Genomic DNA, 24,659 nt, shown 5'->3' on the forward strand with positions numbered 1-24,659 from the left:
CCTTTGTGTAAATTCCTTCTGTAATTTCTCTGAAGACTGTAGCATATGATCCAGAAATGACTCCAACTAGGACAAGACTAAGACAGTAAATCAGAAACAGATGTATGGCTCTGTAGCTTCACATTGTTGTTTCAGCTCTGTCCATAAGCAAAAGGAGCAGGGGGCCCGGGAATCCAGCCACCTTCGAATTTCTCTAGACACTCATCTTACTGCTTTTTTACCCGATAGAAGTTTCTCTGTTTCTTCTGGCATGTTGCTGGTCTTCCTACACACAAACGTTCTGACTGAAATCAAAACCAGTCCCACTGTATGTGTATGTATATGAGTCATCTTTAGACAAATATGATCAATGCTCCTTTACGCTTTTCCCCAAGGTTAGTGAAATGAATGTCTGGTGTTCTGTGAGTGTCCTTTTTGTCATTTTCACTTTTTATTTTAAAACTCCATAAATGGCCATATCAAATGTGTACTCCTCTTTAAAATTTCAATCACTTTTATGTGTTAAACACCAGCATCTTTACATCTCTATGTTGCGTATTATGAAGAAACATCTTTTTTGTTTGCCCCTGTACAGTGTGAGTGACTAGGCATTTATTGAGTGGGTGTTCAATGGATATTTGTTGAGTGCATGCATTTAAGTTACACTTAATTAATCTGCTTCTTTTGGCAAGATATAAGCCAAAAGCCTCTCTTAAGAAGGGTGCCTATCTTCCTGTTTGGTACAACTTATTTGATAGGGAGTGACACCAAATGGTAAGAAAAATGAAATGCCTCATCCTTCCTTACATAATCTCTTTCCAGTCGACCGTCTCCTCCCACTCCCCACCCCCTAACAAATATGTAGTGTAAAGAAGGCACGATTTTGATGCCAGGCTTTAGGTTCAGCATAGCCCTAAAGGGGTCTTTGGACTTTTAGTTGCCCTTCCCTCCCTTAGCCCAGATGCATTCATTGTTACTAGGCTATCAGTAGTCCCACTCCTTCCTCTACAAAACCTTCCCTGATCACTCCAATCCGAAGGATCGTTTTCTTGGTTCCCTGTACCCAGATTGTAGGAAGGTAGAGACTGTTTTATGTCCCACCGCCCCCCCCACCCCACCCCCCCAACACACACATTTCTTAGCAACTCATTAGAGACTTAAGTACTCAGTAAAGAAAAACGGGTTGACGAAGGACCTGACACCAGGGGTTATTTCCAAACCCCACCAAAATAATCTCAGCCTAAAGGCAGCCACTTTCATTCTTAAACATCTACAGGATTATAACATTTTCCCGTGGTAGTCTGTCCTAAAATTTCCCAGCTTCTCACCCCCTTCCCATCCATATCATTTCTAATTTTTCTCCAGTCCAATTCCCATCGCTTTGACCTCAGAGACAGAGAACAGCTGGTGGACATTCTGTTTGTAATAACCCTTAACATCCTTGTATAAGAGGCAAGTGAGCAAAAATTTTATAATTATTATAGTCATGGTTTTAGCGCCTACTGTGTGCCAAGCACCATAACAACAAAATCAGTTTGTTTTAATGACTTATAAGCATGTGTAAATTCCTATGGGAAATCATTATATACACACTTGATTATGCTTTGCTAATGAGATTCATCTTCATACATGCAGGACCCTATTCATCTTGGATTTTTCTGAGGCAGCTTCTGTTACAAAAATATCAGTCCTCATTGATGTGTTCTGAGAATTCCAATATTTTCTGCATCCAAATTGCGTTGGAATGTCTTTCTAACTAGAAGTAGTGTGAAATTGTTAGAAACGCATTCTCCTTTTTTATCTTTGAAAATGTGTCCATTATAACATATGTGGCATTTGAGGTTCTCTTCTTTGGGAACCAGCTGATGTACATATTATTGAGTAAAATGGAGAGTCTTTTAATGCCTTTTGAGCACCAAATGGGGCCTTAAGTATTTTCATTGAGGTCCTCACACTTAAAAGTATAGATGTCACAACTGGGGAACTAATGCCCTCTTACTCACTCTTTGTCCATTAAAAATAAACCCTAGGGAATTCCCTGGCGGTCCAGTGGTTAGGACTCAGCGCTCTCACTGCCAAGGGCCCAGGGTTCGATCCCTAGTCGGGGAACTAAGATCCCACAAGCCGAGCAGCTCGGCTAAAAGAAAAAAAACAAACAACAATCGAAAAAAACCCTGCCTAGAGGCAGTATAACGTAAAGGAGTCAGCCAAGGCTGGCTTTTCCCTTTACTGAGAGTCTTGGTTTCCTCAACTGCAAAATGGGGTTGATATGCCTATCTATTGTTTGGAGGAATGAGAGCCTGCTTCCTAAGTATAATGTTGACACAGTACACAGTTGTTCTCCTTTCTGCCCCAATTTTCCCTTCATCTCCCCCATACAGGGGAGTAGGGCCTGAGAATATTTGTATATATTTCTTCCTTAACCTTTAAAAAAATTTTAGCACATCAGGGCTTTTATACCTTTGAATGGAGAACTGTGATAATCGGGGATGCTGTGAGCCCGACGTTATAGTAATGCTAATTTTCTATGCATTGTGATGTTCTGTCTGTCCACCAGATGGCAGGAGTTCCTCTGGCACGTCCTGTCAGCTGCCTAGACCCGTTCGGACTGGTGTATCAGTAAGGCTACTAAAACAGACAAGAAGGTACCCCAAAATACTGGCCCTTACACAATCAAAACAATTTTACCAGGCAAAGGAGAAGTTAGTGATCATCTACCACACACTCATGTTTTTCACTCACAAACTTATATGTTCTGCTCCTTCTCTCCTGGGCTTCTGCATATCCTGCTTCCTTTGCCTGGGGCACTTCTCCACCAAACCCCAGCCACCATCACCTGGATAACTCCAGTTCATCCTTCAGGGCTCAGTTCAGACATCACCACCATTAGGAAGGCTTCCTTGACTTCTCATTCTGGGTTCAGTATACCATACCCTTCTTCCCTGATTCCTGGATCCTGTCACTATTCAGTACCCTGCTCAAATGTTGCCTGCTCAAACAGGCCTCCCAGTTTACTTATCATCTCTTTCTCTAGGCTCTAGAACAGTGCTTGGGACAAGTAGACACTCAGACCCCTATGGTAAGGAATGACTGTGCTCCCATAGCACCCTGAAGCCTCCAGTCATTCCTATGTGGTGCTCACAGCCTATATCATCAGTCTGATCTGTATCACCTACTAGATTGTAAACATCATGACAACAAGAAACATGTCAATTTTATGTACCATCGAATCTTCAATGCCTGGCACAAAATTGGGTCTCAATAAATCTTTGTCGAAAAATGAGCACATATAACAATAATATACACATAGGCACACAGTATGACCAAAGTGAAGCAAATAATTTTGTTTTGTTTTTTGAAGAGCTCAGTGAAACAGAGGAAGAGAAATGGTAGGAGGGACCTATACTAAGCCTTTTTTTTTCCCCCTACAACAGCATCTGTACATTTGGAGACAGCCAGGTGGGCTTTTGACAGCTGCTGCACTAAATGAATAGGTTTTATGTTGGCCTGAATTCTCTGGTGGATTTAGAATTAATGTCAAACTTTGTAGGAAGTTAAACGCGGTTTGCAGAGCAAGAGTTTGGGAGGCTGCAGAACATTTGAAGAGGTAGAAAAGATGTTTGTGAGATGTTTGTGGATGTGCTCTGGGTCTTGACCAGCACGTGATGCTCATGTAAATGTGTCAGAGGGTCCCAAGATAAAGGTAGAACCAGTTTTAGCCAGAGTCAAGAAGGATCACTTCCATTTCCTTAAAGATCCCAATATATTATTTTTAAAAGAATGACAAGGGACTTCCCTGGTGATGCAGTGGTTAAGAATCTGCCTCCCAATGCAGGGGACACAGGTTTGAGCCCTGGTCCTGGAAGATCCCACATGCCGCAGAGCAACTAAGCCCGTGCGCCACAACTACTGAGCCCACGCGCCACAACTACTGAAGCCTGTGCACCTAGAGCCCGTGCTCTGCAACAAGAGAAGCCACCGCAATGAGAAGCCCGCGCACTGCAACGAAGAGTAGCCCCCACCCGCCGCAACTAGAGAAAACCCACACACAGCAACGAACACACAACGCAGCCAAAAATAAATAAATAAATAAATAACTTTAAAACATAAAAATAAAAAATAAAAGAATGATGAGATGACAAAGCAGATTTACAAAAATGATAATTTTTAAATATTTCATCTAACAAATTATCATCAACATATATAATTTACAATGTATGTTATGTATTAAGTTAAGCCACATGATATTACTGATATTCAACCACTTTTTTGACCTAGAAAAACAACTGTTTCATATAGTTCTGCTTAATACAACTTCATCTGTAGATAAATGTCAGAAATCTAAATGGGAGGCTCTGCTCTTCCTTCTCATGACTATGAGTGGTGAGCTAAATCCACCCCTGCCCACTCTGACTCCCCCAGTACTGACCAGAGCCTTAAGATTGAGGGCGTCTCATTTGTGTGTGAGCATGAACTCTCAACTTCCAAACAAAAGCGGTCTCAGCTCTCTGACCCAGGGCCAGAGGCCGAACATCTGGCTAAAAGAAAGCCATCTCACGTTTTAGAGATGAAGCCCATGTATTCATTAAGGGTGAAGAGGTGTCTGCTGTATCTCTGTATGTCTCCAAGTGCAAATGCCGGAGGTTTCTCTGTCCCTAAGTAAGTTCCCAAGTCAAAGAAGATGCAGCTGTGCCTGACCCAAAGTGGGCCTACAGAAATATTAATTGACTGGCTCATTTTCTCCCTCAGCAGATCACCTCCTGGCTCTCTACTGCTAAAGGTGAGACTGATTGTTTACTTACTCTCCCCTACTTCAATAGTGAAAACCGTGCTAACAACTCCTGTTCTTCCTTTCCTTTCCCACCTGTTCCCAAGCATATGCACCCTCCTTCCTCCTTAATCTCCCTGCTTCTTTAGCCTTCCCTTCCTCTGCATCCCCTTCGTCCCCGCCTCCTCCCGTAACCACTGACTAAAGATAAGCCAAATGATTGGTGGTAATTGAGGAAGACCTCATATCAGATTCCCCGCCCCCGTATCAGATCCTAAGCTGATCTTTCCTGACCCTGAGAGGTCATGAGGTGCACCTGGTACTCTCAATAAAGAGGTTGTTTGGACAATCCTAATGGGACCAGATGTTTAAATTCTTCTTCTCACTCTCACCACCATAACGTGAGATGGATCCAAATATGTTGCAACAGCATGGCCTTGGGCCTGCAGTTCATGAGTTATGAAACGTTGCAGCAAACTCCTTGTATGGTGATGTTATCAGCAAAGGACTCTGTCCTTAACCCTATCAGTAGGAATTGCACACGGCTTTCTTCTTGTCTGTGCCCACAGACTTTCAGAAGTGTCTCCCTGAACATCTGCAGTCTTCACAGGAGATTCTCCTCTAGCAAGTCCCTTTTTCCTTCCCAGGTACCATGTTTATACAGTCCATCTAAGCAGGGCTTGGCAGTGGCACATGAGCCCCCTAAAACTGATGCTTCCCTAAGTGCACACTTAAAGGGTGACAGATGTTTGAATTGGCAGCTGGGCTGCAGTAGGTGAATATAAGAACATTGTGTTCCTTTCCACATGGAGTCATGCATGTATAGATTCTCCAGCATATGATGAAGTTGCAATAAGAAGGAAAATACGGACTTTAGTTTTTTGGTTTTCCTCTGCATATAAATTTTAGGAATCTCTCCATATTGTAAAACCTCACAGCACTTTGTACCTCTTGGAGCATCGCTTCCTTTATCCTGACTTGTATTGTCGTGATTTATATGCTTATCTTATCCTTGAGCCAGATCTTACTGATGTTCATATCCCAACCTTATTTCTTTCCCCACCCAGTGTCTAGCATAGTACTTTGCACAGCGTAAGCATTCAATGACTATTTGTGGAACTGTTAAAGATGCTTTGCTTCGGAGCTGTTTTCATCCAACCCTTCCATTATCCAATTTTATTTGGAGAACATAGTATTTAAAATATTAGAAAGACGGCTGTAGGCGACTCAAGTTAGGGTGTGTGCCCGGGCCTCAACAGTTCCCTTTTCCTTTGGGAAAAGTCTCTAATACATGGGAGTGATAATCATATTAGTGTTTGGTTACCTTGCCCCCTCCCAAACACCCTACCATAGCCAAATGATCCAGGACTTACAGGCGGGGGTCCCTCAAATTTTCACCTTCAGATATTTGAAACTTTAAGGGAGTAGACTTGACCTGAGTCCTATTAAAGACTGGGATCTTAAAGGAAGATGCAAGGACTCATATCACTGGGACTGCCTTTGTTCCCACTTCATCCGAGGTCTAGTCCTTCAGCTCCTCCAATTACCTGAGCTGCCCGAACATCCTTCCAGGAAATCCTTTTTGTGCTCAAGTTGGCTAGTCAGTTTTTGTTGCATATACTCAAAGGACCTGAGCCAATACAATGATTGAAAAGGACACAAAGAAAGACTACTAGTCTTTGAGGCCTGACCCTGTCTTCCACTTACTGTGTGACATATTGGGTTGGCCAAAAAGTTCATTCGGGTTCTTCATGTTACAGAAAACCCAAACGAACTTTTTGGCCAACCCAATGGTACCAGTCATGAACCACTGTGAACCTCGCACACTCATCTTTAAATCACCGGTGATTCAAGCCAGTGCTGGTAAGAGTACATTGAAGGAAGGACAGAATTGTAAGATGCAGAAATTGCAGAGGGAGAATGAAGAATAGCACGGGCAAAGACATGGGTGCAGGAGAGCAGGGGCTTATTTGGGAAGCAGAGAGAGCTCCTCTAGAACAAGTATAGGTTTTATTATTATTTAGGTCTGGCAAGAACAACCGATTAGGAGAGGACTGCCATTGAAAAGATAGTTATACTCACAGGTCCCAGGAGAAGGTGACATGCCATACCACAGGGGGCCACACAGGGAAGACTCAGGGTTGGTCAGGAAGCAGAAGGAGTAGAGGAAAACATGAGCAAGAGCTTTTTTTGTGGTTTCCATGGGAAGAAATGGGCAAGATAGAGTGAGCAGGCTTGGGATTGGCAAATTTGAATAATTTCAGTGGGCTCCAGGGCACAGAGATCATTCCTAGTTGTTTGGTATTTAGCCCTGGGGTGTTTCGGGCAGAGGAATAGTAGCCCTAGGTGGGAAAGCCCAATAGAGGAGGTGGTTGGGAGTGTGGGCTCTGGATTGATTGCTCTGCCTTTGAAAGGTGCACTCAGGGGCTCGTCATTTAACATCTCTAGGAATTGGTTAGCCCCAGGAGGAGCAGTCCCTCTGGGGTCAGCAAGCCCCAGATGTCAAAGAACCAAAAAAAAAAAAAAGACATGGTTGATATACAGGAAAGTAGCAGAACTTGAGAGAGGAAGTGGGAGAATGGGAGTTGGGAGTAGATCATGAGGAAAAACAGATGTTAAGCTAAGGAGTTTGGGTTTCATTCTACAAATTCTTCTGCAACACCCTGAAGGCTTTTGAGCAGGGGAATGACATAAGAGCTGCGTACTAAGAATACTACTTGGTGTCTTTGGACAGAATGAGGTAGAATTTAAGGATCAGATCAACAGGACCTAGTCACTAACTGCATGTGGGGATGAGGAAAAGAGAGGAATAATATTTCAAGCCTTTGTGATTGGAAGATATTACTACTATTAATAGATACAGGTCTCCGAGGAGAAGGCACCTGAAGTAGGAGACTGGGGAGAAAAGTGGACAGAAATTATCAGACAGGTTTCAGAGATATTGAGAGGGAAATGGTACCATCTCTGTGACCATGACCAATGAGCAGTTCCCATATATCACTGCTTTGTGTGATTATATGGCATGTGTGCATCTCAGCTCTCCAACTATATCAAAAGGACCCTAAAGACTCGTGTCTTACTGTCTTTGTCCCTCCCCAGGACCTAGCACAGAGCTTCACTCCCTTGGTGCCTGCCCTTTGAGAGGTTAACCTAGACTGTTTCTCACGGGGCATATCCGCCAAGATTTGTCCACGTGAAAAAGGAACCAGTCTGGGCTCTCTCACTACTTAGCAGGGGTCTAAATGTGTCACAGATTACACACCCAGGACACAGATAAGAGGCTTAATTCCAGTGAACTTTGACTTCCCATCTGTAAATGAAAGAGATTCCTAAATGTTCTCTAAAGTCTTGTCTGGTGCTAACATTTTGTGAATCATTTTTGAGACTTTTTATGCTAGAAAGGTACCTAGTAGATTAGAGAAGTTGCATGCTCTTGTTTTGTCAATATCAACTTTAGGCACGCCTCTTCCTTCTTGACCCTTAGCAAACCTTATTAGCCTGAGACGTAGTCAATTCTGAAGGTGTTAGTGCCTTCCTATTCCCTTCATCATCCTTTTAATTTTGGCCTCCCTTTATCCTGGGGTAAGGACCCCCCACCAAGTTGGCCCATCTGTTGGGTTGAGTGGTTTCCAACTTCTGCTTTAAACACAACAGGCAAATTTTCAGTCACTGAATCAAATCAGGACTTCTCTGGAGCGTCCTAATTCTACTCTAAGAACATGGATACAAGTGGGCTATTCAGTGGCAAAGGAGCCATGATGAAGACAACAGCCAGGAGAAAGAAGAGGAAAAGAAAGTCACATTTATTAAGGGCCTTCCATATGTGGGCCTCTACTGTATTCCCTGGATCCCCTTATGAACCACACCCACAGGGCCTTGAACTACTACATCGCCAGATTTGTAAACATTAAGTTCAATGACTCTCTTCCCACTAGAGTATGTGCTCCATGAAGACAGGGACGGTGCTATGTCTGTCTTATTCACTTTGCTATTCTGGTTCCTCAGAGTGCCGAGAAAATGGCGGCTGCTCGGTATACAGTAAATGGAGGAATAAATAAATGCTTTTAATCCTAATGAATTAAATTAGTTCTGCAAAGCAATAGTATTTCCATTTTACAGAACTGAGGCTTAGAGGGATTTAATGACTTGCCTGTGGTCACATGGTTAGAAAGTTGAGGAGTCGATAACTAAAGTAGGTGACTGAAGCTGGGCTCTTTCTGCCCCCCTTGCATGTCCTCTATGAAAACTGCCCCGAGCAAGAGTGCCAGAGCCGTGTCCCACGTCTGTTCTTTGAAACAGAAATGGACCACAGCTAACTTAAGCAAAACAGAACTTTTTGGAATGATATCAGGGGCTCACAAAATAGATGGAGAGTTGAGAAACTGGGGCAGGGCTGGGTTTCATGTTGCAGGTGTAAGTAAAAGTTGAGTGAGGGCCTGGCATCATTTCCTCTCCAACAGTTTTTTGGGTTTTTTTTTTTCCCCATCCTTATCCATCACTCATCTCAACTCAGAGTCCAGGAGGGAGAGTTTAATTGGCCAGAGGAGGGCAGTTTACCTGTATTGACAGCCCCACCTAGACTGTACATAATGAGAAGAGAAAATTCCCAAAAAAAAGAATCCAAGTGATCTTACTAGAAAAGGGTAGGAGCTTGTGCTGGGCATCCAGAAGTATAGCAAGCGTCCACTACACACTGTTACATGGAGGGCTACCAGTGTCCTGAACCAGAAATGAGCTAGCCCCTCAAGCCACTACTTTTCCCTCTGCTCCTCCAGGAGAGATTAACGGAGGAGGGGAAGGGAGGTGAAGGAATCTATCACAAAGCCATCTTTGAATACCAGCTGGGCTCTTCCTCAGAAATTCCTAAAGTGTTGAAGAAAGTGAGAACTCACTTGTCTCTCAACCCAACACGCCCCCAACCCACCCCCAGCCAGACCTGGCCTGGCTGGCTTTGTTTGTTGCTTCTGTTGTTATTCACACCTTCCTGTGGGATCATTTTAAATCCCTGTTTCCTGATGATCCAACATCCTTCTTCAATCAACCGGCAGGGGGTGAAGCCTGCCAAAACCTCAGGTAGCAGCCCTGCCCGTCACCATTTTCAGTAACATCCTGTGTTCACATCTTTCCCGTTCAGCTTCAAATGCCAGTTTAGTTTGTGAAAATTTCCATGGCCTCCTGCTAAGCGAATATTCACATATCCCAGCCCATAGGCACAGGGACCTTGGTCAGATTATGTTTCTTTCACACTGGACTCTAGCCCCCAATGTGTGCTCGGCGCCATCATTACCTTACACAGGACACAACGTTGGCAGTGAGCTCTGACTTCAGAAGCATCCCAACAACCCTATTTGGGAGGTGGGGTATATATTAGGAACCCAGAGAGGTCAGGGAACACTGTTATACAGTACGATTGTGGTAGAACCAGTACTGAACCCCAAGGCTTCTGGCCCATGCTCCTAGGCTTCTTCATTAATAAAGCTGCTAAATCAGGTCAGTGAGAGACTTATAATCCTGCTGCAACACACCAGAGAGCCCGTAATTCTACAGTTACTGCCAAGCCCTGCATCATCTGCAGAAGTAATTGGTCCAGAATTTTCCCTCAGCAAATAGCTACTATGGTGTCAGGCTTTGAACTAAGCACTTTACATACATCACCTTCAACGCTCACAATTCCCTTGGTATTTATCAGGAGCCCCATTTCACAGAGGATCAAAGAGGTTAAGTCATTGGTCTCAAGTTCATATAGGTAGTAAGTGGTAGAACCAAGATTCAGACCCAGTAACCTGGCTCCAGAACCCCTGTGTTTTTCCACTGCAAATTAAATTCATAACTATCTCCCATAGATGTTTTCTCTCTTCCTGTGACAACTACACACACACACACGCACACACACACACGCACACACACACATATACACCCTCTCCCCAGAGATCTCTCTAGGAGTCTCCCTGTACTTTATTTTAAACAGCTTTATTAAAGTATAATTTCATACTATAAAATTCACCATCATAAGTGTACAGTTTGATAATTAAAGTAACTTTAAACAGTCATGCAATCATCACAATTACCATAAAATCCAGTTTTAGAACTCTTCCATTGCACCAAAAATATCCCTCTTATTCTTACACAATCAATCCCATTCCCACTTTCACTCCTCTGACTTGCTTTCTGTCTCTATACTTTTGCCTTTTCTAAAAACTTCATATAAATGAAATCATACAAAATGTCTACTGTGTCTGACTTTTTCTACTTTGCATGTTTTTGAAGCTCATCCATGTCATTGCATGTTTTTCAGTAGTTCATTCCTTTTTATTGCTAAGTAGTATTCCATGGTATGGATGTACTAGATTTTGTTTATCGTATATCAGTTGATGGACATTTGGATTATGCCCAGCTTGGGGTGTAGGGGAGGGAAAAATAATTTTCCTTCTACCCTTCTGAGTTCTTGGCTGAGACCCCTGTAATGAAAGACAGATTAATTTTTTTTGGCCACACCAGCGTGGCTTGTGGGATTTTAGTTCCCCGACCAGGGATTGAATCTGGGCCCTCAGCAGTAAGAGTGTGGAGTCCTAACCACTGGACCACCAGGGAATTCCCAGACAGATTTTTTTTTAAAAAGGAAGTGTATTAACATGTATACCTTCAAGTACATATGGGAGATATCCAGGAATAAAATGAGTAACTCCCTTAGGTGGCCTAAGCTACTAGCTTAAATACCATCTTCAGCTAAAGACAAAAGAAAGTTGTGTATGGGGAGGCTGATAGTGGAGTTATGAGAGGTTACCAAGAAAAGCAAGGTAAACAAGGGTAAGGATTCATATGCAGCTTTAAGTCAGTGTTTTCTCCATTGTTTAGACTCTCTTGTGATTTAGAGTCATCCTTTTCTTTACAGAGAGGGAGACAACGTTACAAATGGAGACTTCCTTCATAAATGTAAATTTCACTTACAAAAGAGTAACTTCTACTCTGTTTTCAGAGCTTCTCCTATGTCTGATGTTTCTCAAAATAATCCTTATGCCAAAAATGTATATTTTGAGGTGGCATATTTTGCTACCCTTTGAGGGCTATTATAAATAATGCAGCTATGAACATTTGCATATGTTTATACAGATATTTATCTTCACTCCTCTTCAGTAAATACTTAGGAATGAAATTGCTAGGTCATATGGTAAATACGTAGTTAACAGTTTGAGAAACTGCCAAACTGTTATCCAAATTAGGTATACCATTTTATATTCCCAGAGGCAATGTATGAGAGTTCCAGTTTCTCCACATCCTTGTCAATACTTGACATTGTCAGTCTTTTATTATAGCCATTCTAGTGGTGGGTAGGAGTGGTTCAGTGTAGTTTTAATTTGCATTTCCTTATAACTAATGATGCTGAGTATATTTTCATATGCTTATGACCATTTGTATATCTGCTTTGGCTAAATGCCTACTCAAGTCTTTTGCTCATGTTTAAAAAAATCAATTTGTTTATCTTCTTATTGAGTTATATAAGAGTTCTTTATATAGTCTGGATATGAGTCCTTTATCAGATGTATGATTTCAAATATTTTCTCCCAGTCTGTGGCTTGCCTTTTCATTTTTTGAGTGGTACCTTCTGAAAAGCAAAAGTTTTTTTATTTGATGAAGTCCAATTTATCAAAATTTTATAATTCATGTTTTTGGTGTCATATCTAAGAAATCTGTGCCTAATCCATGTTCAAAAAGGCTTTTTCCTATGTTTTCTCCTAGAATTTTTATAATTTTAACTCTTCCATTTTGCTCTATGATTCATTTTGAGTTAATTTTTGCATATGGTGTGAGGTAAGGATATAAGTTCTTTTTTTTTTTTTTGCAAATGGATATCCAGTTGTTCCAGCATCATTTATAGAAAAGACTATTGCATTGCCTTGACAGCTTTGTCAAAATCAACTGACCATAAATGTAAGTGTTTATTTCTGGAATCTATTCTGTCCCATTGATCTACGTACCTATCTTTTGGTCAGTGTCTTGATTACTATAGCTTTATAATAAATCCTCCAACTTTGTTCTTCTTTTTCAAAATTATTTTGATGTATCTAGCTCCTTTGCATTTTCATATAAATTTTAGGATCATCTTACCAAATCCTACCCCAAAAAGAGTTGCTGGAATTTTGATATGGATTGTGTTGAAACTATAGATCAATTTGGGGACAATTCCTATGTTAACAACATTGAATTTTCCAATCCATGAACATAGTACATGTCTCTATTTGTTTAGATCTTCTTTAATTTCTCTCAGCAATGTTTTGAGGTTTTCAGTGTACAGGTCTTACACTTCATTTCATTTCATTAAGTATTATATTCTTTTTTATGCTACTGTGAATGGAATTATTTTCCTAATCTCGTTATTTGATTATTTGTTAATAGTGTAACCCACAACACTAAACTTGCTTATTGGTTCCAGTAGACTTTTTTTTTTTAATTAATTACTTTTATTTTTGGCTGCATTGGGTCTTCATTGCTGCGCTGCACACTGGCTTTCTCTAGTTGTGGTGAGCGGGGGGCTAATCTTCGTTGTGGTGCGCGGGCTTCTCATTGCGGTGGCTTCTCTTGTTGCAGAGCATGGGCTCTAGGTGCGTGTGCTTCAGTAGTTGAAGCACATGGGCTCAGTAGTTGTGGCTTGTGGGCTCTAGGGCTCACGGGCTTCTGTAGTTGTGGCTTATGGGCTCTAGAGCACAGGCTTAGTAGCTGTGGTGCACGGGCTTAGTTGCTCCGCGGCATGTGGGATCTTCCCAGACCAGGGTTCGAACTTGTGTCCCCTGCACTGGCAGGCGGATTCTTAACCACTGTGCCACCAGGGAAATCTCTCCAGTAGACTTTTATAGGTTCCTTAGGCTTTTCTACAAACAAGATCATGTCATCTACAAATAAAGACTGTTTTACTTCTTCCTCTCAAATGTGTATGTCCTTAATGTCTTTTTCTCGCGCAATTGTTCTGCCTAGGACTCCTGTATAAAATTGAATAGAAGTAGTGAAAGCAAACATTCTTGCCTCTTTCTGTCCTGTCCTTTTGACAGATCCTGGATGTTCTCTTTTCAAGGGAGTGCTGATATCTCTTCCAGAAGGAGGAGGTATTGCAGATACCCAGGATTTCACAGTGCGGCACCTTTATAGCTTTGGCCTGAGACTCTCACGTTATCTAGCTTCTCCCCAGTCCTGCCCCTATCTTAAAGCCCAGGTTCCTGGCCCCACAGCCAGTCCTGTGCCCAAAGCCTTTCTGCTTCCTTAGGGTCTCCCCTCAGCATCTCCTCCTGCCTTGTTGGGTCTTCTGCTTAAAAGACTTTAGAAACTCCTAAGACACCCATATTTCTCTCTCAAAGGTCCCTTTGGAGCAGCCTCATCCTTTCAGCACCAGAGTTTTGTACGCCTGGTAAGTAACACCAGCTTTTTTGACTCCCATCCATGGAAATTCAGTGAGGGGGAATTGAAAATCAACTGAAGTGCTTGGAACTCTGATGAAAGATCTCCCTAAAGCCCCAAAGGAGCTGAGGATGCATCTCAGGAGAAGACCCTGACAGCTGAGGCCCTCCTAAGCACTGTGGGGTCCTGCAGTGAGCTCCTCTCTAAGCTCCAGCTACCTGTGCTCTCTTCTCTCCCATGCTCTTCAAAGTACCTGCTAAACTCCAAACAGCCTAATCCCTCTAAAGCCCCATAAACTCACCATGTTAATCTCAGGGTCTTTGGTTATGCTGCCCCTCCCTCCCGGAATGCCTTCCCACTTTCCTCTACCTATCCATAGTCTGCCCATCCATCAGCACCTATGTCCAGCTCTCGCCCTTCCACAAAACTTTTCCTGATCATTCTGGCCCTTAGGGCTCTCTCTACTTCACCTCAGCAGTACTCAACTGCCACCCAATTTAGCACACGAACACAGCAAGTTTACACCATGTAATTAGTATGGATTTTCCCAGACCACTTGAATGTAAGAAACTTCACATTTATTTGTTCTAAATCATGACCTCTGGCTTGGCCACACTCACCAACACTGATGAGAAATCCAGTATCGGCCATCAACAGCGATGTCTCCTCCTCTTTGAGGTTTAGGTAGTGGCTGAGGGGGCAAGTCTTCAATATACCTCATCCTTGCTAAGTCACTATCTACACCCCAAACCCATTAGTTAGGCAGTGGGAGCCAAATTCAGCTGCCACGCTGAGCCCAGTGGAAACACCCAGTGTCTTGTTGACCAATTGACAGAGAGGGTAGACTAGCTTCCCTCCTGCCACAGTCAGAACAAATCTCTGACTTGTTCATTGTGCCCTCCCTCCCTACGGAGAAGTCTCCCATCTCTCCTCAACATCCCACAGCACACAGCTGTGGCCATCCTGGATTGGCTAACCTTGCCCCACGTGATTACAGAAGTGGGCAGAGCCAGCTACAGCCCCTTCTAGCCCAGCAGGCGGGGCTGGGGTAGTGGTAGACCCAGAGGTCTGCAGGGGCTGCCAGACCCCTACCCCAGCAGTCCCTGCCTCCCCAAGGCTGCCCTGGCACCTTGGGCAACCCCATCCTTGACCTTGGAGCTCGAAATTGTCTCACGGTTCATGCTCTTTCTGCCTGAAGGGTGCATGCCCGTCTCACTGCTTTGCCAGCATTTCCATAGCACGCAGAGGGCCATGAATTACAAAAGTTACTTTTCTCCAGTCAATTTAAGCCAGCCTGGCACAAGTCCCTCATTCTCCTTTGTCAATGAGGGAAAGAGTCAGTTGTTCACCCAGCTTTGTCTTGCAGCGAGGCAGCCCTTTCTCTGCCCTTCCTCTCTCCCTCAGAAATTCTGATTGTGCCTTTCATTTGACCCTGCTCTGAAATGCGTGGAAAATCTGCTTCTTTCTACCATTCCCTTCTACCCAAGTGAGGCCACTCCAGGATAGGTGAGAATAGGGACAGGGAGGGAGGAAGTAATTCCAACAGTTTGCAATTAGCAGCTCATTAGTTGGGTGTTATTTTACTTCTGGGCAAGAACGATCAAAATAACACCCGTGGGGAGTCTCCAAAAGCCCAGGCACCGCACGTGTCTGCACTATCCTGAGCAGGAGGGCAGGATGTGGTCTGGTCACTGCCCCAGGCACTCACCATACTCACCATCAGGAGCTGTTGGAGGAGAGTGCCCTGAGGGTCCTTGACAGAGTGAGGTAATTCTCTCCAATTTTTAAAACCCCTCCTCGAGCTTGTCTCTTCCTGCCTGGGTACCTCCACCTTTCAGTCCCTTAACTTGGCAACATCCTCCAACCACTTCCGCTACTGCCCCTGGATTATCCCCTGCAAGACCCAGTGTGAGATTCACTTCTACCTGGAAGTCTCCCTCTTCTCGCCTCATCCAGTTCAGTTCCCTACAGGTTTATTTTTCAGCACCCAGGTATTCTGTGTGATTTCTTTTGCATGTGTTAGCCGAGACTTTCAAAGGATCTGAAATCCTATCTCTTAGTTTAAAATTCCCTAAAGCCAGAGAGTGCGGCTTTCCTCGCCCTCCACAGTGCCTCTTTCAGTACTTGGCCCGCAGTATATTAACCAGGTCCCACAAAGCCTCACATGTGTCTCCCAGCCAAACCCCAGGACATCTGAAGGACAGACTCCAGAGTGGCTCCTTGGACCTGGTAGACATGCTACCCTCCCAGGACCTCATAATTGCCAGGTGCCTTGATGCCTTCCCCTGCATGTAGACCAAGGTGTGTTCATTGAGGTTAACAGGTTGATTTTCTGTTTGTACTCCCTTAACCCAAAGAAAAGCCTTGGTAGAAAAGCAAGTAGAAATTCACAAAGGGGAGTTATTTCACAGCTGGTCTTTCTGAGCCCTTGAGACACACCAATAGATGGCTGGGGTCTCAGAGGCTGCAATTTAAAGGGGATACTGACTACAGTTACCTTTAAGAGTCGGTGGTAGATCCTTGCTGCTGAAAATGTGGTCCTTGGACAAATAGCATCAGCCTCACCTGGGAGTTTTTAAGAAATACGGAATTTTAAGCCCCACCCAGACCTACTGAATCAGAATCTGCATTTTAGCAAGATCTCTTGGTGATTGGTATATACACTGCTGTATTAATGTTTGCATTGGGACATGAGCTTAAACTCGGACAACCTGGACTTACGGTCACCCTCCCTCTAAGGGAGATGGTGCGGGGAGCGGCTAAAAGGGGTGGAAGAGAAGTTTGAGCAGCCACAGCTCAAACTGGGCCCTGGTTTGGGAATACTATGATCTCAAGAGCCTGTCTTTCTGTCCCCAGCTCTCCCAATAGGCAAATATCTCATAACTGAACTGTTTGCTATGCTGGTTGGTTTTGTGTGTCGCTAGAAGGGGGCCGGGCGTGTTCATGGGAGCAAGGAGGAGCGTCAGTAGCCTGTGGAGCTGGTCCTTGCTCACCCGTACATCCACCACCTCGTGCAGAGGCCTCCCCATCAGTAACCTTAGTTTCTATGAATGTTCTCTTCCTACATCCTGTTTCTGCTTTTTCTACTTTTTTTTTTTTTTTTTTTTGGCTTGCGGGATCTTAGTTCCCCAACCAGGCAGGGAGCGAACCCTGCCGTGGAAGCGCAGAGCCCTAACCACTGAACCGCCGAGGAAGTCCCTGCTTTTTCTACTTCTTGATATTTTGGCTTTTTATCCTGTTCCAGACCCTTAGCTTGCTTCCTGGCCTCCAATCTGACTCCTCTATTAACCTTTAAGCCTTCTACAGAAAATCCTCTTAGCACCTTCTGTGTACTAAGGCAAGCACCTGTTTATTCAAAATGAATCCAATACGCAATCTCTGCTTCCGAGGGCTTACAGCATTGCTGGATGCCCATTGCGTGCCAGGGGCTGTGCTAAGAGCTTCACTTACATAGTCTAATTTAATTTTCACGAGCATATCTTTGAGGTTGTCTCCACTTTCTAGTTGAAGAAGCTGAACTCAAAGAGTCAAGATACTTCCCCAAGGTCACAGCTAATTAGTGGCACAGGCAGGATTTAAGCCCAAGTCTGATTGCTTCAAGTCTCCTAAACTGGATATAAAAGACTATCTTCTTCATTACTGTATCTCCAGTGCTCAGGACAATGCCTGGGCATGTGTCACACAATCAACATTTGTGGAAGGAAGAATGCTGTTTTGAACCATCTGTTGGGCTCCACCCTTCAACCACAGAGCCCTTCAAGCCCAGGTCCCTCAGCACCTCTGGGCATTACAGTCTTCCTGATGCACAGACCCCTAGCCCAGCATCCAGGGCCCTCCCTGATTTACCTCTGCCTCTCAGGGACACGCAGGCAGACCAGGAAACTGGAGTTAATCCAAGATTTTTACCTAAAAACACCAAAATTATGTTATCCTGAAGCTTTATAATTTGTACAGCAGATAATAAAAATGTTGCAGGAATTTAAGTAGGTGGATATGACACAACCTCTACTCTCCTGGCATTTTCTAGGCTGCTGTACTATACCAGCTGCCTCCCACTAGAGCTAGAGGTGAAAACTTGGTGTCTACCCCTCTTCCAAGCTACCTTCGGCTTAACCTGGACAAGTTAAGTTAATCCTCCGTGGCATGGATCATAAGATTTTACATTTCCTATTTATTCCTCTAAAGGGAAAAAGCACAATATAGGCCACAGAGAATGGTTTAGGTTTCCTGTAGTGCAGCTGAGATTTTTATTGTGATTATATGGTGGCTTTTTGGTTTTTTATTTCCTGTGCTCCTAGTGGGTAGTGAAAAAAAGTTCTGGAGGCTAAAATGGATTGAAACGGTTTTAGACAAGCTATGTTAGAATCCTTCTTCTGTTAGGCCTTTCAGAAAGTTTTTTAGGACTGGGAAATACAGAGCAGAGATTAGTCCCATCTGATAGACTAGGAAACTGAGTCAGAGAAAGTGAGTGAGGGATCTAGAGTCAGAGGAGTGGTTAGTGCAGGAATGAGACAGGACACAGAGGCCTTGACATACTTTACACCTTCCACAACACCACATGCTGTCTCCTGAATTGAATACTTTGATCCTCTCTATTATAAGAAGACTCAAATGAAATACATATCTATCTATACATTTTCATATCCTATGCTTCTCTTTTTTTTTTTTGGCCACTCTAGAAGTGTTACTATTTTTCATGAATTCCAATGAATGTTAAGGTTGGCGGGGTCGTCATTAAAACCTTGAGTTTTAGAGTCAGGAAAATCCGTCTATACCTGGACAAGTTAATCAACCTCAGCTTCCTGGCCCATAAAGAACTGATTTATCCCTCCTTTATTGGCACACGCCATGAGGAATTAAATAAGTGATTCGTGTAGAGCACTTGGCAGAGTGCCTGGCATACAGTAAGTACTCAGTAAGTGTTAGTTGATATAACTGTTATTAAAGCTATTATTATGTGAGGCCATCTTTAGTTGGTTAGCAAGGCTTGAAATGGGTTTCTCATGCGGCTTCCTGAGAAGTCCTCCTTGTTTGGTGAACCAGTAAGGCTAGTCCTTGTAGAATCCAGTTCCATGCAGTTTTTGTTTGTCAATTTTTTTCTTGACCTATTTTCTGTCTATAGCTTCTAGCTTCGGGACTGCAACCACATCCTTTTAAGTCTTTACACTCATTGCAGACATGACTTTCAAAACTGAGATTTTAGTTGATTGCCTGAAGATGATATTAGGTCATGGAACAGACCCCCCCCCCTACATGTTATTATGATTTCCTGATAACTCAGATCTGAAATGCTCATGCCTGAGGGTGTAGAGAAGTTAGGTCAGGTAGAGGAGGTCCAAGCCAAAGAATTCATATCCCTTTTGAAAGAGAGATCTTGCTTCCTTCAGCCTCTACAGCAAAAATTGCATCCTAGGCATCAATTTATCTGAGACATGTTAAACCAATAGAGGGGTTTAATGTGTATCAGCTATGTTAGATTCAAAACTATTTGCATCTCTGGGAATTTTTCAAGTCTAAAGAAAGAATTCTCCAGGAATAGACTTGCTCCAATGTGTCATTTGAGAAAATTTTGCAAGATATCGATGTCAATTGACATTGGTTTTTTTGATACAGAATGATAAACATGGCTACTTCATAGTTCTCATTTGAAGCACATCCCAAGCTTGGCCATTCAGATTTGCAAATCTGTTTCAAAATAAAACATCTGATTTTTCACTCCTGTTTGGCTGCCTTCCATTCAGTTATTTGATAAACATTTATGGGTCCCCTACTATGTGCTAGCCACTGTTCAGTATCCTAGAGACAATGTTGAACAAAGTGTTATTTCCCCCATTCTAGTGAGAGAAGACACCCAATAATAGAACAAACAAATTCATAAACAGGAAAACTATCAGATAGTGAGGAGCTACACAGAGAATTAGAATAGGGGGATTCAATAGAGAGTAACTGGGTGACTGGTTTATATCGAGCTGTCAGCAAAGCATTCTCCGAGGAAGAAAATGACAAGAAGAACCTGCCTGGAAGGGGAAAAAAAAATCTAAATCCAAGGCTCTAGGGCTTGAATGAATTTGACATTTTATCTTTGCTCTCCTCTATTCTACACTTAAGCTGTAAACTCCAAATAGTCAAGAAGTAGATGATCCACTTTTATGATAAGAAAGTGATTTCTTCAACTAACCTGTTACCTCCTTCAGTCTTGTTAAAACTTTGTAAAGTGTGAATCAGAGTTTTTCAGGAAATTTCTACAATCTCTACTTTGATGAATGCAACCACTGTACCCAGTTGTTCAAGTAGAAACCTGGGGTTCATTCAAGGCTTTGTTTGGTAAGCTGGCTATTTTTTATATAGTTTTTTTTTTTCTAGCTGGAAAAATATAACTAAAAGTGCTCACATTACCTGACTTAGCCTAATTTCTTCTTTTCTTTCAGTATTAAACTTAGACAGCCCCACACTTAGAGAGTGTGTATTGGTTAGGGAAAGCGAGGCTAGGTTACAGCAAATTCCAAACTGCAATCTTTCTGTGGCTCTCCTCCAAGTGGTGACTCAGGGATCCACATTCCTTTCATCTCACATTGCTGCCATCTGGATTCACCAAAGAAGTGAAATTAAGAAACTGGACAATTGCACAATGAATTTTACGGTCAGACCTGAGAGTAACATACATCATTTCTACTCTCTATCCTATTAGCTAGAATCCAGTCATGTGGCCCCAACCTGAAAAGGACTCCTAAAGGTATCTAGGAAATGTGCTTGGAAAAGAGATGAATGGCATGAGATTTGGTGAATTCTGGATTAGGTTCCCTTCTTTGTGTGTAGCACAATGTCTGACTTGCAGTAGGCACTAAATAAATGATTGGTTGGATGGAAGGAAGGATGGATGGATTGTAACCTAAGGTCTTATAGTTAGTAAAAGAGTGGACTAAAATGAATATATGTTGAATTAATTAGTTAATTAATAGAAAATTCCATATTAATTTACCATATGCCCAAGAATTATAGGAAGAAACCAAAACCATACTGTTCAAAAATAGACTAGATTGGGGATTCCTAGGAAATTCTTTGTAATATTTCATATTATTTCAACATACAACTTACTAGCCAAAGTCACTCCAACTCTCCTCCCCTCTGAACCCTCTGGCAATCACTCTGTAGTTGTTTCAAATACTGGGAAATTATTCTGAAGGCAGCATGGTCTATCGATGGCATTGACTTTGGCTCCCCTCACCATCACTCTCAGTGTTGCCATAAGCTCGTTTTTAAGTCCCTGAAGTTGGCTGCCCTTGAAATGAAATGGGAAAACCTGAGTTTGTGGGCCAGTTTGGTTCCCAGCCCAGTTCTCCAGCCAAAGAGAGTGAACAATCCTGTGTTTGTGGCACCCTGAGCCTGCAGTGACCTTCCAGGCCAGCAAGGATGCCGGAGAGAGCATACATTCTCTGAAACGACAGTAGAGGAAGAACCAACCCATTGCCCAAGGACTGATGAATAGGCCCCTCTTTTCCCCTGGGACAGCCTCTGCAAGGCCCCATGCAGGGCTTAACTCTTTCCTATCTTGAACTCTATACCTAGAGTCTCATCTATCCTCTTAGCTGAAAACTAATCAGCCTGAAAATAAATAATAATTAGTCCCCAGTGCTAATTACAGCCAGTTAACGTTTTTGAGTAATGATTTCATTAATGTATTTCTCCATCACTATATCAGAGGGCAAGGACAATGTCTGCTTTATCATTTTATTCCCTAGTACCTAGCACAGTGCCTGGCAAAGAGTAGGTAATATGGACATTTATTAAATGCAGAATGACTATGGGCAAACCTTGTCTCAAAGCTTAGGCTCTCGTGTTGCTTTGATTTAGCACCATCTGCCCCAAGAGTAATCATTTTCATTTCTCATTATAAACACAAAAGGTACATTAAGCGGCTTCTGCTGTTTGTTTTTGACTCAGTGAATCTCAGAACCATCAGGGCAGAAGCGTGGGGTCAGCACCTTCAGCAACTTTCAATTCTGGGCTGGTGGTGAAAACTTCTTGGCTTTCAAATTGTTCATATATACACATATCCTGGATATAATAAAAAGTAGGATTGCTCCAGAAATCCAGGGGGCAAATACTGTCATATTTAGTTTTTTCACACAAAACAAGTGACTTAATTTCCCATCATTTAATAGATTGTGGGATTAGCAAAAAGTCCAGCATCTCTGTCATGGGGCTGTCTCCCACCCCATGACTTGTCCAAAATCTTGAAGACTCTTTTTGGGTTTTCTTGTTTTTTGAGATTTATTTTATTTTATTTTATTTATTTATTTTTGGCTGTGCCATGGGGCATGTGGGATCTTTATTCCCTGACCAGGGATTGAATCCGTGCCCCCTGCATTGGGAGTGCAGAGTTTGAGGACTCTTTTTGGATTAAGGAAGGGTCAGCCTGACTTCTACACCTCAGTGGAAGAAATGTCACTGATCGCTGCCTTGTGGCTGTGGAAGATGCCCCATACGAGCCTTCAGATGATGTTGTGCAGGGCTCTGCACAAGCTGCTGAAGGTCTGTGTGGGAAGGAGATTCTTGAGACCTCATGCTCAGCCCAGCTGAGACTGTCCCTTGCTTAGGTTCCCAAAATTGCAGCTCTTAGTGCTAATTTTCAGTCCCTTATGTGATCTTTCCCCAAAGATCCAGTCACCTGAGAGGGCTGCATCAGATTTTATCAGGCTGTACGGCTCTGCTGACCCCAAACTTCCATAAAATTTCCATCTCCAGGGACCACGCCACCGTAGGTCTGGCAACATTTCCCTTTCAACCTTTGAAATACAAAAGGTCTTCATTTCCAGCAAACAGGGTTACCCATCACTTCTTATGTTTGGGCATCCTGATGGCCTCTAAGGGGCCCTATTGCCCTCAGACGGAGGGAGCTACTGCAGTACCTCAGGACAGCTCACCCTCCCAGACTTTCTGATTTCTTTCTTGGTAGAAGAGAGAAGCAGGAGGAAGAGATGGAGTAGGGGGAGAACAATGAGAAGACTACCACAGAAGCTAAGTATCAGCAGATCACTCCACTACACAGTTCTTCACACATTGACTGCACAGGCAAATTCCCCGCTTTGAGCAGAAGGCAGATTTCCTTCTCTAATTTGTACATATTCCAACATGTATGATACAAATTTACAACCAGGAAGAAAACTGAGAGATCGTCCTGTTGAGTTGTCTGGCTTCAAGGTGCCAAATCTTCACTGGACATTACAGGAAAATAATTGAAATTTTTATGCAAAATAATATTTCAGGTGATGGAATGGACAGGCTCCTGCGGTAGAATAACAGTGTGCTTGGTGGAGGTTGTCCAATTTTTTCTTTTTAGAGTAAGAGTTTTATTTTGGTGGGAGGACAACTCCTTCACAGACACAGCAGCATGTACCGGCTCTTGAGTCTGACGCGGGGCTCCTTTTCAGGGCCTGTGGCATGTCCTCCAGGCCCTACTGCCGTCTTAAAGATATCACCAGGCACCTAATTGCAGCTGTCAGCATCTGGCTGCAGTCGGGGAAGCAAGTACTGATTCAAAAGGCATGATCCAGAGCACTATGACCATCAGTAGTGGGTTTGAAAGGAAAACATCAAACCACGTGGAGGTGGGAGAAGTTGTCACAGCTTGTTAATTTATGAGACCAAACTTTAAGACCAATGAAAATACCCCCAAACATCCTACACTCTGTGAGGCTGCTGTGAGAAACAAATGAATCAAGTGAAGAATCAAGCATAGAAGCCTTCCAATGTCACAGACCAGGCCCCCAACTGTGCCTTGAGCTCTAAGACAGCGGTCCCCAACCTTTCTGGCACCAGGGACCGGTTTTATGGGAGACAATTTTTCCATGGACGGCATTGGGGGATGGTTCAGGCGGTAATGAGAGCGATGGGAAGCAGCAGATGAAGCTTCACTCGCTCACCCGCTGCTCACCTCCTGCTGTGCGGCCCGGTTCCTGACAGGCCGAGGCCAGGGGGTTGGGGAGCCCTGCCCTAAGACATCAGAGCATGAGACCCCTGTGAGGGAGAGTGACTCAGTTTCACAGATTAAGAGCCTGTGAGCTAAACCAACTGTGTTTCCCCGGGAACGTGCCTCGTTGCTGAGTCACACAGGTGAGTTATCATGGGGTTTCTTCTTGCATGGTTTGCTTCTGTAACAACCATTTCAGAAGTTAAACAACAACAACTGCTACCTGTTTCCTCTTTCAATGCTGCATTTTCACAGAGCAGGAGCCACTGGCCTTCCTGAGGATTTGCAGAGGGGGATTCCATTGTGAAGGAGCTGTCACCATTCTCCTTCAGTTGGTTAAATGTGATTGTATTCAATTCCATTGCAAAGCAGGCATGGAGCATCTGGTGTGTGCACTCATTGGCACTGCTGGGGTGGCCAGGACAAGTAGGATGCTGCCAGCACCCACGGAGGGCACATCATCAAGCAGGGGCCACGGGTAGGTATGGAACAGAGGAGGGGGTGATACTTTTTGTACCGGGTGAGTCAGGGAAGGCGAGAGTAAAGGTGATGTTT

General features: G+C 43.4%; 1 non-coding gene across 1 annotated transcript; it reads right to left on the bottom strand.

Moving 5' to 3' along the window:
* Positions 1-11,265: 11,265 nt before the first annotated feature.
* TRNAK-CUU (transfer RNA lysine (anticodon CUU)) lies at positions 11,266-11,338 on the bottom strand. The gene has a single exon. It is a non-coding gene; the product is annotated as a tRNA-Lys (tRNA).
* Between the last annotated feature and the right edge of the window lie 13,321 nt (positions 11,339-24,659).

The sequence above is a fragment of the Balaenoptera acutorostrata genome, chromosome 1, assembly GCF_949987535.1.
Source record: "Balaenoptera acutorostrata chromosome 1, mBalAcu1.1, whole genome shotgun sequence".
Lineage (NCBI taxonomy): Eukaryota > Metazoa > Chordata > Mammalia > Artiodactyla > Balaenopteridae > Balaenoptera > Balaenoptera acutorostrata.